The following is a 19,876-nucleotide window of genomic DNA, read 5'->3' on the forward strand; positions in this document are numbered from 1 at the left end:
CCTTATGTTTGGTACAGTGTCTTTCATGTCGGGATGACGTCCCAAGCGTTTCACAGGATATACTGTAAGGTGCAGGGTCTATTTTTGTGGGCAATGTTGCAATTAGTTTTATGCACGGCAATGTCCCTGTCCCACAACAACAACTTGTACTTATATAGCGCCCTCCACGCAGGGTAGCGTCTCAGAGCGCCTAACAGTGGCGGAGCTTGACTCTGAGCCGGTGGGCAGGGGTGGGGGGTGTGCCTGTAAGCTCGGTCGAAGAAGATACTCTTTTTGGAGTATCATTGGGGATAGTACTCCTTATACAGCTTGGAGTTAATTGTGGCCTTTGTCCTATTCGCTATAGCTATGACCACCTTGCTGTGCCATGTGCTTCTTGGCCTTTATTCATGGTCAGTCAAACTGAAGTGTTGTCGTAACTGAAATTCAATTCTGTTTCTCCTTTGGTCTCCAATAAGCGATGTGGGAATACTGTATTAGCTTCTTTCCCCTACTCTAAAATAGTGTCTAAATGTAATCTTTTTCAGAAATATCTACAGTATTACAACAAAGTACAGTCAATCCTTACCTTTAGACGTGGGGAATATACAATATTCTTTTATATGGACTAGGTAGAACTTACTGCTTTGATCTTTTTCATTGTACAAAATCAGACCCTTGATTTTTTTTACACAGAGCTTGGAGTGCTGGAGTTTTCAGTACTTGAACTAACTTGTCAATTGGTTCCTTGAATGCAGTTTGTATTGAAGTCCACTTGGGAAGTGTTGAAAGTCATTTAACTTCATGTATGCCCCCCTCTGGAGCTAGCCTTAATTCATTAATCTATAATACTGACACTTGAAGTATTCCTTGCACTTCCAACAAATGCTCCTTTTGGTTGAGTCCATCTAGGAAGCAGTCTCCACCTGAAATAAAGAGGAGCATATTGCATTGAGATGAATCATTGCATTCTATACTTGGATGTACGTGGAATCCTAAGGATTCGTGGATTTGTGGAGTCCCGTAGCTCAGTGGTTAGAGCACTCGCTTTGCAAGCGAGAGACCTGAGTTCAATTCCAGACAGGGTGAAACCTTGGGCAAGTTTCCTTACTCCACACAGAGCCTAATAATAATCCCTCCAAAACCAAAACAATAATAAATTGGTCATTTTCAATCTACGTCTGTTTGTGGGACATTGCTGTGCGCAATTGGCTGCCGCGTTCGCCCACAAATATACAGTCAATTCACTTTACAGTGTGTTCTGTGAAGCGCTTTGGGACGTCCTCCCGACGTGAAAAGCGCTATATCAAATGCAAGGATTATTATTATTAAGGACCCAGAGATTGCTGGAGAGGTTGAGCGACTCAAGGAGGCATTTTAATGTTGACCAAAAATCTAATTCTGCTTGTGAAATTTACCTCTTAAAATAAACTTATTTTGTGTTTGTGCTAGATTCAGCCAATATCTTCTGGGACTCCCTGTAATAACCCTGCTTAAATGGTGAGCAGGTTTCTCAGTTTCTATTAACCTTTGATGACATAATGGTATGTCAACCTGGCTTAGTAGTAGCACTCTCGCCTCTTTGAGTCAGAAGGTTCATCCCTCAAGTCAGGATTTGCAATCACATAGTCTAAGCTGCAATGTCCTTTGGATGAGATGTAAAACTGAGGTCGTGTTCAGGTGAACGTTAAAGATCCCATGGCACTATTCGAAAAGAGAAAGGAGGTATCCTGACCCGCACATCCCCCAAATAAAATTGGTGACTTACTCCATGGTTGTTTGTTGGACAATGCTGTTAGCAAACTTGGCTGCAGTGTCTTGCCTACAAAATACAGGCAATCCACTTTACTGTATATCCTGTGAAGCGCTTTGAGACAGTTCATCGACGTGATAAGGCACTATTCTGAATACAAGAATTATTTTACATATGATGCTGCTGACCTTGCAGTTAAAGGTTGCAGTTTTGTGATTGCACCTTTTGATTAAAGGTGGTTTCTTTACATTGTTTGTTCAGCATTTTCCTGTACAAACTCAAATAAATAAATTGATTGATTTAGAGGCAGATATTGTCCAAACAATTGCATATTTTAGTAAATGTTTGAGCTAACTTTTGTTATTGCTTTCCAGTTTTTGGTTTACAAATATATTTCCTGTGAATTGTAGTTGATTTTTAAAGTGTGAATTTCAGAATATCAGTTTAAGCTCTGAACTTGTATTGTTTTTTCCTGCATATAAAGTTCTACACTTTTATGGTAACTCCTGTAAAACACTGTAATATTTCAATGATGTAATAATGCTCTATATCAACTGCAAAAAATATTATTATGGAAGATACTCTTAGTTCATATACTTGAATAAATTATGCATGTGAGATCACTGAGTAATGAATTTCTGCAATGGTCTGAACCCTCACATGAGTGATATAAAAGCTTCATGGTAAGCCTTAGCAAAACATCGTGACAGCTAGTTCTTTCCTTTTCCATCAGCTTTATAGAGCATTTGACCTGCACTTGACAAATTAGTGTTAAAAGGCTCTGGAAGACAGGCAATGCAAAATTCATAAGATAATGGAATTTATAATACATCACAGTTGCAACAGGAAAGGATGTTACCAGCATTCAAAATCACCTGAAGATGAGTTGTTTTTTCTCACCACTGGAAAAAATCATTAGATGGAAAGTGCCATTGATAGAGACAGCTTTGCAGATACAGTATTTCTATACAGTAACTGATGTGCACTTCTAATTGTCTTTGTGTGCACTCTAGCATGCAGTTAGTCATTGGATTGCAAAGTACCTTGCAGTGCTTCTAATCCTAGAAAGTAACGTAAAGCCACTTACAATCAGCTCAGGCTTTGCAGTGTTTTTGTGTAATTAATATAGTACTGCAGAAGGTTTGTCATTGCCATTGATGCATGAAAATGTTGTGGTGAAACAAAAAAACGTCTGGTTGACAGACCTATCTGTCACTTCGAACAGCCCCTGGAAGAATGCAGTATAATTAACATTAGTGTTTTTCAAGGAGCACAAGTGCTTCGTGCTCTGAACCTTGTCTGAAAGCTAAGTCTACTCATTAATATAGCCGTTCTTTATTTTCATGTAGTTTTCCATCCTGACAATGTCTTAATAGTGAATGGCAGTTTGTTGGTGGTGTGGTCACAGGCCAAAGATTGGGTTCTAAGAAAGAGAGGCAGATAGGAAAAGAAGTGAAGCACTCTTCCTTTGTTTTAGTACAGTCTAAACCATTTGTACATTATTTGTTATGTCAGGCGAGCCATAATACCTCCTGCTGTGTAATCTTTATAGAGATTGGTAAGGGTCCGGTATAGTTTGGCTGCAAGGCTAAATGTGCCTTTAGAATCTATTTTTTACCTTGCAATTTTTTTATACAATAAAAAAGCTTTTTTTGCTTGTTCATTTCACACTCACTTCTCCCACTATTCCTTGGATTGATGTTCCAAGCTATATTGCCCATGGACATAAACTTATCCCCTTAAGTTTATAAGAATCTCCACATTTTAACCAGATACTCAGATCAGATATTGTGATCTTTTCAAACCAGTGGATTAATTATAGGAAGCACACTGTTCCAGAACATTACGGTCCGCTTATGATATGCGAAGGCTTCCAGTAACAAAGTAGATTGTATCCCTAAACATGTTGTTCCCCTGTCAGATGATATACTTTTAATTTGTATGTAGTGGTTGTAACAAATTCAAAGAATGAGAATAATCACGTCAGTAGGAGACTCTAAACATTTGAAATTATTCCCTACATCCATTTCATAAGCTGAGTTCATATTGGAATGCCTACTGTGCTCCATTAATCATAAGTAAGGTTTCTCATTTGAGGTTTTGACTGATGAATATTGATGACATACCCCCCCCATACAAAAAAAATGAAATCTTTGTTCATCCAATAAATAGCAGAAAAACACCAGAAATAGTTACTTGTCCTAATGTAACTCAGAGGTGAGGTTTTCTCTGGACACACGGAGAGGAGACCGTCTCTTTCCTCCATGTGCACAGGTGCGCCTGAATTATCTTATAGTAAGTGAAAGCCCCCCAAAAAAAACAATTTTGGATATCTACATAGAACTCAAATTGCTAACAACAAACCCCAGAAAATGAAATTAATAAACACTGAAAAACAGACGTCCTAATCATCAGCTCATCTTGTTTTCAGTTGAGACTGAAGATTGGATGTTGCATTGCTCCCCATTCTGCCTGCTCTCTATAATCAGAATTTGATTTCTCAATTGGAAGCAAATTGATATCTACCATTGAAAGACTAGATTGCCCAAAGCATAGAAGTGGTAGCTAATAGAAAGTCAACAAATGTAGCCTGCATAAATCCATTTTAGGGTGAATACAGAAAAGTATCATTAATTTAAGATTGTAGCAATCACTTGCTCCAAAAAATATTCTTGGTTGTACTGCTTCTGGCACTGTGCTAACAGTTCACTAAAGAGTGCTATTTAAATGAACCCTTATTACTTCTGTATAAGTACAGAACATGGAAAATACTATAGTCAATTACACAGTTGCTTTCACAGCATGTAGCTAAGTATTGGACATTAAATTATTACATAAATTGATACTGTTACTGAAAACCATTAGAATTATGGTTTGTAGCAAATTTAAGTTGGTTTCTTCTGACAATTTTGATTTTTCTTTTGAGTGGGTTCTGTCTTGTGATCGATATGCAGTTATTATATTTGTAATACATTTTGCAATTCACACTGACACAGCAAAATATAATGAAATATTATGGTTCTCAGGAGTAAAAGGAACCTGTATAAGCTTGGTTTCAGCTTCTGGCCAATCCGAACCAACAAACAGGGAACAGTGTTTCCTTACTTCAGTGTAGTGGAGATGTATGTTTCCTTAAACTCCCTTCTCGTTTGTTACAACTATTTGTTCCTGTCTACACAGTAAATTCGGTGATGGATGAGGAACCTTAGCAGATATCATTTACCAGAAATGACAGTGACTCGTTTAAGATGGGGACTTGACAGACGATAGTTCATTGCTCCTGAACTGATGGGAGAAAATGGGTCACATCAGAAATTTGAAACAACTTTATGGATTATGGTGCATTTTATTCAGTCTTAACTATTCCTGGTGCCCTTAATAATTATGCTTAACACAGCACTTTTTTACAAAAGCAGGCAAATCGGTTCTAATCTAGTTAGTGCCACCTTCTTTCTCCCTGTCTCCGGGTCAGCTGGAGTGATGACCACAGCTGTGAATCTCTTAGACCCTCTCGTTCTCTTGCTGGTTTTAAAAAAAAGATTACCTAAAGCCTACTGTCACAACTTGCATTCAAAAAGCAGCTCTGGCACACCATTGCTTTTGTGGACTGTTATCAACCAGTTCAGTTCGGTGCATAAAAGCACTTCAAAGATTGACCTGGCTGATCTATGATGTTATGAGTTAGTCAGTGTATCTGGTCAAAGCTTTGTCGCATTTTTTTGACAGTTTTAAATTCCTTCCCCCTTCACTCCAGAAACGAAACCGTGGTCCTGCGGTTTTCTGTCTTTAATGTTGTGACGTCATTTGAATTTGCTAGTAATGTTTTTCTGTTTGTGATAACCTTTGAAAGGTGCAATTTCTGAAAGTGTTTTTGACACCACAGTTCACTACAATAATCTGTCTATTTCTATGCAGCTTTTGTTGCAGTGCGTCTGAGCTGCAAATACATTGTAGTTATTGTGGTATGTAGATCGTGTCCTGTAAGCCATTTAGTAAATAACTGAAATCTGTGTCAAATGATAAAATGCTATCTGATGTGAGTGAATGCTTTTTATTCAATTATGTTTTCTAATCGTGGTCTTTAATATAATAGTAAAAAGCTTTCTGTGTTCTGCAGCTTCACATGCTTTTGAAAGGGTCTGTATTCCATCAGACGTTGCCTTTGTTTGTTAGGATCCTCTTGGATTTTCAGATAGGACATAATCGGTAGTTTGGGCTGTTGGAAATCACGACATCAATCCATAATATCAGCGGTAGGATATCAGCAGAAGTTCTCATGAACTGCAACCAATTCGCTCGTGTGATTAAATGGTCCCGGAGGTCAGATCTGATTGTGAATTCTCCACGGAGTTCAAAACATCATCTATGTTGAGCTGGGAGATCTAATTAGATGGTTATGCTCTTCGAGGCACGATCACATGACCCTGCATCATATTGGACCGCTCATTGGTTGTTTCAGTGCTGCAGCAATATTCCATCCTCGCTACTTTATATACAGAGAGAGAGAGAGAGAGTGAGAGTAAAGTATGAGAATGCTGTTGTGGCAATAACTGTAAATCTCTGTCACAAAGGAACTTGTGTTAAACATTATTGGCTTTTTCTTTTAAATTTTGATACACAGATGGTTGTAATGCTTTGCTTTGCTCAGTGTTTTAGTCTTGTGCTGGATCTTATGCATTTGCAATGTCAGTTCAACAAAACCAGACGATTGCTATCATCGTCTGCACAACATGTGTGTAGAGTCCGTCCAGAGCAAAGGCGTACGGTAAGTCTTGAGAAAACTAACAGCTGATTCAGTGCTTCTTCCAAGTAAAGGAATCACGCTCACTAAAATATTTAGTTGTTTGTTTTAAATCATTATTGGCCTTTGAAACCATTGTGTATATTTAACTTGGAACAATTAATGAATTTTCAGTGAGGTGCTGTCATTTGCCAAAGATAATTCCGGTAACCAATCTTTCATCTTTTTAAAATCTTAATTTGAGGTGCGCTGACGGAGCTTTTTCCTCCGTCACTGCTCTTTAATGAACAGTTATTTACAGAAAAGAATGAAAAAGGTTCTGCAATATTGTTTAGCAGTTAAAAGATTCAGTGAAATGATTAACTTCAGGTTTATGAAATAGGAATGCTTAAAATTAAGCATTTAGTTGCAGCAGCAGCAAAATATATCCAATATGTGATCAGCTCATTAAAGAGAGCTGCCAATTTTATTGGAAGTAATTTCAGAAAGCACTACCTTTTCTCTAGAGACCTGTTTGTCTTACACAATCACTCAGGCATGCACTTAGAAATTCTTGCCAATGCTTGACAACAGAATTGTCAGAAAATTTGTAAAGTCGATGTCTCTCTTTGCAGTGTTGAGTGTTAGATTGCCGATGCAAAGTTACTGTTTTGAATCCTGTTAAATCTGCTTATTTTGGTTAAAAAATAAGCCACCAAAGGCAATGTGATACCTGTCTTTGCAAAGCTAGGATTTTTAAACCCTGAATCGGAATATGAGAAATTTTATGACATCAAGTCAGTTTTTGGAAGCCTTGGTGTATTAGAAGCACTTGCAAAAAATAGTTTTTACTTATGCATATCTATGAGCACCTCGGCAGTTCAATAACTTAAAATTGCTCTATTTCAACCAGGTTCCACAAATAGTTTTTTCCAGCAATGGATAGCAACTAGGAGTGGAAAACCTAGCTGGACAAGAGTGGGGATTTTTTGAGAGCCCGATTGCATTCTATAGAGATCATCTCCTAGCTGTTAAAATTTCTAATGCTTGTTCAGTGTTGAAGATCCAATCCAGCAATTCAGTACTAATGAGTGGTAATTCTGTTTGTCTGAACCTCAATGCTTTCAATTGCAATGTTCCCTCTCCTGTAGAGTTTATGGGAGATTATTTTTCTATTATTCCCTCGGACCCCACTAATCTTTTTCCCACCCACTTCTGAGGAGCGGTTATCAGTGGGAGTTTTTTAATTCCAGCACTCTTCTGTCTGTTCATCAGCACTAATAAATTCTAATTATTTCATTGAATTTAAGCCAGTTTTTGTAAGTGTCTGTTCTCTAATCAGATGCTGAACATTTTCTGCAAAAACGTGTTTCCTTTGCAATATGTTTTCCTCCAGTGGGTGCAGTTCACATTACCAAAACAATGATTGAAAAGACAGATGTTTATAAATTATAGGTGACAGCGAAAACACAAGCACTTCCATCTGAAAATTCCACAGAACATCTCACTGTAAGTTTCCTTATGTGTGCTGACACAAGCAATATATGAATAGATTTTGCACTATAAGAACAGTATAGCGTTCCAGGTTTTAAAACTATGCCTTCGTTTTGAAGTACCATTTGCACATTCACTTGCCCTTCCTTATTTGTGATCTCCAAATTTTGACTGCCCTTTGCACAATTTCCACAACCTCTTAAAACTGCACGGTCAGTGCAAGTGGCGTGAGGATGCAGTGTGCGGTAAAGTCTAACTGTGCCATCTGGTGTTTACATCTTTTTATGAACTTTTTAAAGTAAACCACTGCTTCTCCTTTTCTGCCCCATTTCTCTTTCAGGTAGCTATCTCCACACATCTGCCTGTATATATCAAAAAATAAAATAATTAATGAGTGGGTTATGCGAAAAGAGCATGTGCAGTCTCAACCCAGTTCTTTGGGGATACAAGCCTGCAGTGCATAAATGCCCAGAATTTGGCACCAATTGGCAGTTTCTGAGAAGACGTAAGGTGGCTTGTGCAGGAATGGAACTCTCATGTGGTTGTAACATTGGATGTTCTTAGTTTGACTTGAGTGGTGTTGAGGTAAATGTCAGGGAACATTATTTACTACTTGTCCATAAAACTAAGGTGTTCAGGAATGTGAAGACATTTGACAAGACAAACCGAATGAAACATTTTCCTATGGTGAATAAGAGGAAACTTGCTGTATATTACAGCTGCAATGCTGCTTCAATTTTTATTTTGATTACAGCACTTATTCAAAACGGGAAGAAATTGATAGATTCAAAGGTGTGTTTTTAAAAATTCTACGGACACATTTGAAAATTGCTTTCTATTTGAGATGTATTGTAATGAGGGCTTCTGATATTGTGGTTAAAATGCAGCTTTAAGTGTGATATTCCACAATCCCTCATAAATATTCCTTGCTTATAGATGTAGAAGTTAAATGTGGGAACTTTCTTACAAAAAGAATTTTGATGACCATTTGAGAACTGTCCTGTCAGTTTATGTGACTCAGACTATGGATGCAATTTTTAGGAGTCCATTAGTGAAGAGCATGGCTCAGTTGAGTTCACACACTGTACATTAGGGATGTAATGTAGGTCTGGACGGGATGTAGCCAAGGTTACTATGGGAGGCACGGGTACAAATAGCGGAGGCTTTGGCTACAATTTTTTAATTTTCATTGGACAAAGGGATGGTGCCAGAGGACTGGAGAGTGGCCAATGTTACAAAAAAGGGTTAGGACAAACCTGGGAACTACAGGCGAGTCAGCCTAACATCAGTAGTGGGGAAACTCCTGGAGACTATAATCCGGGACAGAATAAATCTTCACTTAGAAAAATATGGGTTAAGTAGGGACAGCCAACATGGAATTGTTAAAGGAAAATCTTACAAATCTAGTAGAATTTTTCAATGAGGTAATGGAGATGGTGGATAAAGGTAGTGAAGTTGATGTAATTTATATGGACTTTCAAAAGGTATTTGACAAAGTGCCACATGAAAGACTTGTAAGAAAGATAGAAGCCCATGGTGTAAAAGGGACAGTGACAGCGGATCCAGAACTCACTGGGAGACAGAAAGCAGAGAGTTGTGGTGAACGGCTGCTTTTCTGATTGGAGGGAAGTGTACAGTGGTGTCCCCCAGGGATCGGTATTAGGACCACTGCTCTTCTTATTATACATAAATGATCTGGACTTGGGTATAGCAAGTACCATTTCCAAGTTTGTGGACGACACAAAGTTAGATAGGGTGGTAAACAGTGAGAAGGATAGTAGCCAACTTCAGGAATTCATAGACAGAATGGTAAAATGAGCAGACACATGGCAGATTAATTTCTATGTGGAGAAATACGAGGTAATGCATTTTGGTAGAAAGAATGAGGGGAGGCAATATAGGCTGGTAATACAATCTTAAGGGGGGTAAAAGAACAGAGAGACCTGGGGGTTCAGGTAAATGAATCGTTGAAGGTGGCAGGACAGGTAGATAAAGCTGTAAAAAGGGCAAATGGGATTCTAGGCTTCATAAGTAGAGGCATAGAGTACAAGAGTCAGGAGGTTATGATTAACCTATATAAAACACTGGTTAGGCCTCAGTTAGAATACTGTACCCAGTTCTGGGCACTACACTATAGGAAGGATGTTAAGGCATTGGAAAGTTACATTGCTCTTTTCAAAGCCGGCACAGACTCGATGGGCCGAATGGCTTCTTTTTGTGCTTTATGATTCTATGATTACTGAAATTGATATCTGCTTTTAAGATTATTTAAAAATGTTGGACAAGTTTCCTTACTCCACACGCTTCTGTTCACCTTGCAGTAAATAGGACGATTGGCGGATCGCTTTTCCGGGGTAATAATTCCTTCAAAATAAATTTTAAGAATAATTTGTTCACTCAATCCATGACTGTTTGTGGGATACTGCTGTGCACAATTGGCTGCAAATCTGTTTTATCTGCTGCCATTCAAATCCTTTGAGCAGGTCTTTTAAAGGATTTCAACTACAACAGGTAAAATTTAGATTACTTCCCCTGTGAATCACACATGACCTGTTATTTTAAACAAAAGGAAATCCAGTGGACTGCATAGCCTGTCTGTTCGGATGCTTTTGCCTACATTGGCAAGTATGTCCTATGAAGAGCTTTGACACATCCTCCTGACGTGATAGATAGAATATCAAATGTAAGGATTGTTATAAATGTTTATGCAGTTTATGGATGCTAAAATAATTTTAAGTGAACCTTAATTAAAGATACATCAATCTTACTGTTGACCGCCAAGGTTTGTCAACATTTTGTATAAACGGAATAGACAGGTCCATGTAAAAAGTGTTGTGACTCGTCTTTTGAGCTTCAACTGAATGTAGTGACTTGAAGTGCAAACCCACATGATCCTAATGAGGATGTGTGCAGGTGGCTCTCTTGATCCTATGTGCCTTGACAGCAGATCTTAAAATATTGACTGCAACACTGACTTCCAAACTGACAACTTGACTTCCATCTTGTGGTTTGATGCAGGTTCGTGCCTGAAATGTCAAACTGTCTCCCACACTTTTGGAAGCTGATTAATTTAGTTGTGCATTTCTGTTTTTTCTCTTGGCTCTGTCTTCTCAGTTGGCTGAAACTTCAGTCACTTTTCTAACAATTTCCTCCATTTAAATAATGCAGCTCAGTTCCAGGTAACCAATTTCAGAAAGGTTCAAGAACAACAACAACAACAAGATTCCATTTATAAAGCGCCTTTCACGTCAGGAGGACGTCCCAAGGCGCTGCACAGTTGGGTCATGACCCGAGCAGGGGGGAAATGGTCAGGGTGAGGGGAGGGAAGGGAGGGAGCGAGGAGGGGGGAAATGGTCAGGGTGAGGGGAGGGAAGGGAGGGAGCGAGGAGGGGGAAGAGAGTCGAGAGGGGAGCTGAAGGCACGGTCAAAGAGAAAGGTTTTGAGACCGGCCTTGAAGGAGGAAAGGAAGGAAGCGGCGAAGGCACTGGGGGATGGAGTTCCAGAGCCTGGGGGCTGAGAGGCTGAAGGCCCGACCACCGATGTAAAAGAAGCTTTTACAGCAAAAACGCATATACACAACGTGCAGGCAGTGATGTTAGTGGGGACCTGAGGGCCTAGAAAACATCCCTTTTTTTTAAGGGAAATCATCCTGTCGGTGCTGGAAGCTGTGCTTCCCATTAGCATGGGTTCGCAGGACACCAGTACGGTAAGCGAGACCGTTCTATATACTGGGAGATGTTATAACAAGATTTCCCTGTATCCCATTTAAATGGGCCATATTTTTTACTTTAGACTTGTCTCTTGTTTTGCAAAAATGTTTTGGTTAAGTCATTTTATTTTGAAACCTAGTCGACATCTTTTTCAGTTGCCTGTAACTAAGTTACAGGGTATAATTAAAATGTCATATTGGCGTGGGAGGATGGATGTAGGTTTACTTGTTGCAGTTGCTGAGTTTTATTGTGCCATTTAAGTTGTCCAACAGGGAGCAGGCACATTTGTCCAGGAAAGCAAAATTGTGAAGAAAGCTGCCAGCTGGTGCCTTTATACAGCTGGCAAACATTTTCTTGTCTACCACTGAGGGAACTCACAGACAGTGAGGGGTTAAGAGGAGAACATATAATTTTTAGATTGGAAGGTAAAAGAGAAGCATTTCATAGATTGTAACAGTGGGCTTCTAGTTATTAACCAACGAGCAACACTGTTTGTGTCGTCGGTGAACTGAACAGCAGGATCAACAACAACAATATTACATTTGAATAGCGCCTTTCACATCTGGAGGACAAGCCACGTAGGTATAATTCAATACAACGTACAAGGCAACCCGTTCCACCTTTCAAGGAGATTTTGCAAGTGATTCTGCACGAGTCTCGGGAGAATGAACTGTGGATTTTATAGACAAAAGTATGCAATAAATCTGAATGAGTACGAGGCAGTTAATTGTCCAATTGTATCGTAAATCCTCGTTGGCTCCCCCAGTGGGTAAATGTGGTATAATACTGAGCTGTACAGACTGATGTTTTTAGATCAAGTCCTCATCCGTAAATAAGAAGTGATCTGTGTGCTGCTGTTAGCCTCAGCTGACTCTTCTGTCTGAAGAAGAAACAAATAGCAAGTTGCTATGGTCTCCTGCTGTACATGCACATGTATGAATGCAATTTGAAGACCGGGATTAAGTCTGCTTTGATGAACCCCATCCCATCAGCCCCTCTCCACTGTTAAGTTGGCTCCCGGCACTCACACACCAAGAAGTTTTATTACTGGAAATGCCAATGTTACATTACTTCAAATACTCCATCCATTACTCCCTCCTTGCCTTGAATTAACCCGGTGATAAATTGGCACTGCATCAGTCTCATTAAGTAAGTTGGGTTTAGAGATGAGCTGACGGATTTTGCGGGTGAATTGCGGCATCCAATTGTGCACAGCAGTGTTCCACACACAGTTGTGGATTGAGTGACCAAATATTATTTATTTATTTTTGGGGAGGTTTTTTTTCACATGGCTTTGCTTAATGAAAAGCTACATTCAAGCCACCACACTAGAAATATCCACTTTTGATTAGGAATAATTGTTGTGTAATATTTAATTGCCTATGTTCTGCATTTAATGGTTCAAATAAATGACAGTTTGCTAGTTGTTCCAAAATTATGGTTTAAAGCCAGAACATGTTTATTGGGGGTGTTGATGAACAGTTTAGCTTGGTGTCCTCTTTCTATAAAAGTATAAAAAATGATTATGCAAAAGAAGAATTAATCTTAATTTTCTCTCTCCCACCCAGTATTCTTTGTTTGATGTGAACTTATTTAGTTTTTGGGGTGATCTGGCAATAGTGGGTTAAGTAATGCATCTTTTACTCCTTCAATAATTGACTCTGGATGTTAATACTTTGCTTTCCAAAAGATATGCTCTAATGCTTTGATTTAATGTTGGGTGGAACTCTTCATTTCGATGTCCTACATGTTGTGGAAAAATTGATTTTGTACACGGAGAATGATCTAACTGGATTGAATTGCTGTTTTGATAACCAAAGATATTAGGCTTCTCTGATCGTTCTGAGATTAAGAGATTACTGAAACCCACACTCCAAGAACGTAATTAGAAAAATGATTCCCTTTCTGGGAACCTTACAAGCATTAATTACCAAATCTAAATGTGAGTGATAAAGCGATAAGAAAATACAATTGTTTGAGGTAATTCAAGCGTGTCCCAGAAAGAGCAGTGATGTGTACAGCTGGCTTGTTTACAGGAAGCCGTCTCTGAACAACGGGTACTAATCATGGAGATACCTGAATGTTGTGTTAAAGGTTGAATACCTATCTGTTGAGCAGAACATAGGAGGTGTAAATGATATGTATGTAATTGGAAATCAGATTTTTAGGGTTTTGGATTCAGTTACAAAAACAAGAGCCTTGAAACTTGTTGTCAACCTCATAACTTGGTAACTGACAAATGAATTGGATAGCGAATGGAAAGTCTCCAAGATAGCAGAGCAGTTGTGTTAATTTGCCTTGCATTTTTATATAGGTGCTGTATATATATTTGCTGTATGACTGGAGCAGCTGGTGAGAGAATGCAGACATCAGAGTACATGGGAAATATGCAATCTGTGTATACAGGGCAGGTCGATTGAGCTGAAAGCAGGCATTACTGTTCCAGTTGCGTTCTGTGCTAAATGGCATTATTAAAACGTCAATCACAATTTCAGACAGCAAAATGCTACCTTCAGCATATTCAGGAATAAATTACCATCCATCTGTTCAGGGCCAGTAAAATTACATTGGGCAAGTATTTCAAGTCGAAATCTTGTCTGAATTCATATCATCAAGATAGTCTTAAAATCTAATATGATGGATCCCTCTTGGGAAACTGGTTTTGGCAATTTTTATTTTGCTGCACAGTCTAGAATATAAATATACAAATGGCACTTTCAACAGTGCTTATTACCAAATAAGAATCTTTGCATTTGGCATAACACCTACACAGTTCAAATATCTCAAAGTGCTTCATAGGTAATTGAAGTTAAGTGTATTTGTAGGCAAGTGTGGCAACCAATTTGTGTATAGTAAGGTCTCGAAAATAGCTAATAAACAAATGGCCAATTTAGGAGGATCATTGAGCAGGACACTGCAAAAAAAATCCAAAGGCTCTTTTCTGAACGGTGTCATGGGATATTAAACATTCACCTGAAAAAGCAGACAGGACATCAGTTCAACAACAAGAACTTGCAATTTATTGTGCCCTTCATGCACGGTGGCATTTCGGAGCGCTTAAGTGCAATTCTTATCTGAAGAAAAGCAACTTTGACAACACAGTTCTCCAGTATTGCACTGGAATGTCATCCTAGATTGTGAACTCAATGATCCAACTGAGCAACATATATAGTAACTTTTTGAAAACTGTTTTCAATAGCCAAAGGAGGGATATGATTAGTGATGGTTGAAGATTGTTGAATTAGGCTGCTGAGTCCTCTGGAAATAGTCTTGCAGGAGTCAGCACCTTCAAAATTGGATGGGAGAAAATTGGGGAAATAAGCTTAACTGCTGATAATGATGCTATTACAGTACTTAAAGCAGTGAAAGATTATAGTGCTTAAGGCACTTCTTCTTGAAGTGCAGTGCAGGTATAAATGAATTAAACCAGCTCTTCTGCAGGGTATGTTTTATTAGTCTACGTTTAATTACTGCATTTGTATCTTGATGGGTGGATTGAGTTTATTGAAGTGAGTGTGGGGTTGAGAGAATGGCATGATTTTGTTCAGCTACACGTGGTCAGGTGGCCTTCCGCCACATTGTGCAATGCTTTCAGACAAAATGTGACATTCAACAATGTGATAAGGTGTTATATCAAATGCAAAAGAAGTATAATAACCACAGACTACACATGGAAATGCAGTTACATTTATAGCCATATCTTATACGTTGTACGTGTATAATCAAAAAATTATTTGTATGAAGTTGTTAAATACCAAGTTTATTTCACCTGCCAAGTTTGTGGATCAGCTTTTGGAATACAGTATCCATGTTTATTTTTATACTGCTTTGATGTGCAGAATATTTTGGCAATTCAATGAGAGATCAGCCTTGGGTACAGCTACCACTTGATGGATGAACACACAGCTGTTTGTAAAATAACAGATACATTTTTCTGTATGTTAACTTCCAAGGAGGAATAAGCAGATTGTTTGGGGCTAGGTGCTGCTGGATGCACCAATTATGGACAGTATTATATTTGGGTGGTTTGTTAAAAGCAAGTGAGTAACAAAAACAGATGCCGAAAATGTAGTCAATCGGCATCTGAGTTTGTTTGATGACTTTTATGGCTTGAGCGTTTATCAGGGCCCTGAGGCGTAGCGGAGAGGATGGATAAGCTGAAATGGTGAGAGCAGTGCTCTATGTGACAGTGTAACAGTATGGGTGATTGTGAATGGGCCTGGTGGAAGATGGATGAAACTTAACCTGGATTTACACAAGAAAGGATATGGAACCAGAAGCAGGTGCTAAGAAAATAGATATGTTTGCATTTGCCCACAAAAACCCAGTCACCGTACTTTACACTGAAGTCCTGTGAGATGGGCTACTTACGTGAAAGGCCTAGATCAAATTGCACAGATTATTTTAAAACCTGTTTTAGCAAGTACAAATTCCCGAGCAAGAAGGGATGGGGACAAAAATGAAGCTGAACGTGACACAACAGATTGATGTTATTTGGTGTTCTTCATTCAGCACTTTTGTACCAACACCAGAAGTTGAGACTATAGGGGAGCTCTAGCACTGATTGCTTCTAGCTGAGAGGCAATTGCTTCCATGACCTACCTTTTGAAGAACTAAATTTGGCTCTTATTCAATTTTACCAGTCTAACGCTTAATTACACACATCCAGTAAAATGTTTACTGCTATCCAGCTCCTGCTGATGACTCAGTTGAGAAATCTTGGCGCTAACCTGGGCTCATGGCAAGAATATGAACAACGGAAATACTGAAGACTCCAAAATCTGTATGAAGTTGTTACAGACTGGAAGGCTAGTTTTATTGTTTGGGTTTATTTGGTAATCGATGTTAAACTAATCAACACAAAATGTAACAGGATTTACCACCACAGTCAGCAATACATAATTAATTTCATTGTCGCAGCATACTGCAAGAAATTCTCGTCCATTGTCGTGTTCATTCAGTTTGGGCTGAAAACACTACTGTTGAAATGTGCTTTTTCTTACATTTCACTTTGATTCTGTTGATGACTGGTGGAGTTAATTTGTTAGGCCAGTGTTAGGCTTTTGACATTTTGTTTGAAATAGCATCATAAACACTAGGGATGGAGGTAAGAGAGGGAGAGATCATGCGTTCCACGATGTGTTACATTGACAGATGCTGGGAACACACAAGAGGACAAAAAAAGCATCTTACTGATCACTGGATGACTTTGACATGTATGTAGAGATCAGGGGCAGCTACAATCGTATTGCCTAAACATTGGGCTGTGGAGTTCTGTCATTTAATGATTAGAGTACTCGCCTCGCAAGCGAGAGGACCTGGATTTGATTCCCGGACAGGGTGAAACATTGGTCAAGTTTTCTTACTCCACACCCACACGCGTGTTTACCAAGCAGTAAGTAGGAACCCGGTTGTGAATTGATTGGTGGGTCATTTTTCCGGGGTTAATAAACCCGTCAAAAAAGAAAAAAATAATTATTGTTTTGGTCACTCAATGCATGACTATTTGTGGGGAAACTGCTTTGGGCAATTGGCTGCAGCATTTGGCCCACAGTATACAGTATATTCCGTGAAGCACTTTGAGGACGTTTCCTCAAAGTGATAAGGCGCTATATCAAACACAAGGATTATTATTGTTGATATTGTGTAAACTTGTTCCGGTTAAATTCCTCTACAGCAGCCTGATAGAGATTTTCATTCCATCTATCCAGTGGATTGGATCCCACTAATATGTTAAAGGAGTTTTAAGCCATTTGTACTGCCCGGTGAGAGTTGAGTGCGAGTGAGATTAAGTTCTAAGAAAGAGAATTTGTATGTTCTGCTTATTAAATGCTAGGTAGCTTATTTCTAGCATTACTGTCTAATACTATATGATATCTTTATCACATAAATAGTGAAGAGCTCTGATCCAAATGTAATTATGTACCCAATCCTGGTGATTAGTTTTCTAAGTTAAATATAAGTATAATTGATCATTTTATGTCATCGCAGTACAACCTGAATTGAGACATATTGCATGCACATTCTGTGACATGAAAGTTGCTTTAATTTTCATTTTTTAAGACTCTCTATGAATATTATTAATCCTCTACATCAGCCAAATTCAAGGATTATTATTTTGTGAAACTAACTGAAAATTTTGACATGAGGATTGGATATGTAAAACCCTTCCCATTGCACCTCATGGCACATATACTGCAAGATGCATATCTATAGATCTATATTACCTTGACAAATCTAATCTTGCAAAGGTGATTTATTTGTGCTCGATTTTTTTGACTTCTAATGCTTTCTGGCCTTGCCTCTCCCCCTCAATTGAATGAAATGATCAAATGAGCAGCATCTAAATGTAAAATGTTAACACCATACAACATTTTTTTTGAACCATCGGAACCTGTTCATTAATGCACCTTATGCCCGTTTTAGAAGTTTATAGAGAATAGGAGAGGTAGAGGAAGATAGACCAGTTTAATAAAGACCTCTCCTCTTTGATTGCCTTAATGCCTGAACGCTGTGTCGAGCTGCAGAATCATTTGCAAGCCCTGAATTACTAAATCATATTGATGTAAAGTTATGAAAATCTGACTTTGAAACTCGCTGGCTAATTCCTTCTGTCCTAGATAGATATGGATTATAATGAGCATTAAATCAAAACGACACTGCTTTGCTAAATGTTAATTTTTTCAGAGATTTCTTGTGACCTCCATTAGCTTTACAGCAGATTACCTCTGAATATCTCAGCGTCAAACACACAATGCAGGCATACTAAATGTGTGTTACATAATCCCTTGAGAATAATATCCAACTATCATAAAATTATTTCAGAGCTCTGAGTTCCTTGTGCTGCATGTCATTTTTAACCAGTCTAACTTTCCAATTCCACCTGTTTCAGTTAATTTTGTGCCACTGTTGTAGGAAAATAAATCCCGCTGTTCTCTGTATACCAGGAGTATGGTCGGCATATCAATAGGAGAAAGGGAAGTGAAAGTCATTTATTTAAGTTTATTCAATGATGGACTACTTACAGCTGAAATAGTACAATTGGATGTCAGCCTGACTCAAGAGGTGAGAATGCTACCAAATGTATAAGGCTGACATGCAGACTGACTGGTAGTCTTGTACAAGAACATAAAGTCAGGTGGATATTGTCTGTGTATTGGAAAAGTTGTTTGATGTGAAATGTGCAGAGATTTTACATCAACTCACTCCAACTTAAAAAGTATTCCTCAATGGAGAACCCAAGAGTTCAAAGCAAAGCAACCTCCAGTCTGGCTTACACATATCATGTGGAGGTTTTGCAGGTGCTTCCCATGTCAGCTTGGATGAATTTTTATATAAATATTTTCAATGGTGAGGAAATTGGCTCAAAACAAGATCTTTTGCAAATCGGCCATTTCATTAAACTGCTCTGAAATTTTTACGTAAGATTAAATATTTAGGATGGAATGGCTTAATTTATTTGCACATTTTCTGTCAGATTTTCATTTGTCAAGCTCTCATTTAAAAAAGAAAAGGATTTGTACTTCTGCGGATACACAACATAATGTGTTGTTTCAATGTTACCTCAGTGCTAATGGGAGATGGTGCACTGCCACACTACTGTGGAGTGCTCGTGGTGAGTTCTAGTTCTTGGCCATATGAATAGGTAAAGCGCAGAGCAGGTCAGATTCGTACACGACAGAGACTGTTAAGTAAATTCTCCTCGGTATGTGCAGATTCAAGAGCAGTGCAGAGAGGAGTGAATGCCTGAAAGTGGGACCGAATTTTGTATTGTCCTATTTTGTGGAAAGAAAGAAGTGGAATATTGTCAAATGTGGTATTTCAGTAGAATGTATTTGTGTTTTTGTAGAATACATTCTGCAGTTTATTATAATGAAAATGAAGGTCTCTGGCCCAGATTGTGGAGTCTATTGTCTCTAGCTATTCTTCTTCTTAATTGAAATGCCTTTGGGTAGTTTTTTTTTCCACACCTCTCCATGAATATTATTCAGCAACAGCAAAATCCTGCCCATAATTTGGGATTAATCTAGTTTCCTATAAACCGAGCTCTGTATCAAGAATTGGAGATGTAGTTGTTACAAATATCTTTAAATGAAAAGTGCCTTGGGTGATTCTACCTTTGAATTTATATGTGGAGGTTGAATTCATTGATTCTTATCATACAATTACTTGCTGAAATATGACACTGATTGTAGCATTCTTGTTTCTTTTGCATTATCC

The 19,876-nt window shown here is 38.5% G+C and overlaps 1 protein-coding gene across 1 annotated transcript in view; it reads left to right on the forward strand.

Moving 5' to 3' along the window:
• The window catches only part of siah2l (seven in absentia homolog 2 (Drosophila)-like), a 56,750-nt gene that overhangs the window by 30,916 nt on the left and 5,958 nt on the right, over window positions 1–19,876 (forward strand). The gene's annotated exons all lie outside the window — the stretch shown is intronic.

The sequence above is a fragment of the Callorhinchus milii genome, unplaced genomic scaffold, assembly GCF_018977255.1.
Source record: "Callorhinchus milii isolate IMCB2004 unplaced genomic scaffold, IMCB_Cmil_1.0 Scaffold15, whole genome shotgun sequence".
NCBI lineage: Eukaryota > Metazoa > Chordata > Chondrichthyes > Chimaeriformes > Callorhinchidae > Callorhinchus > Callorhinchus milii.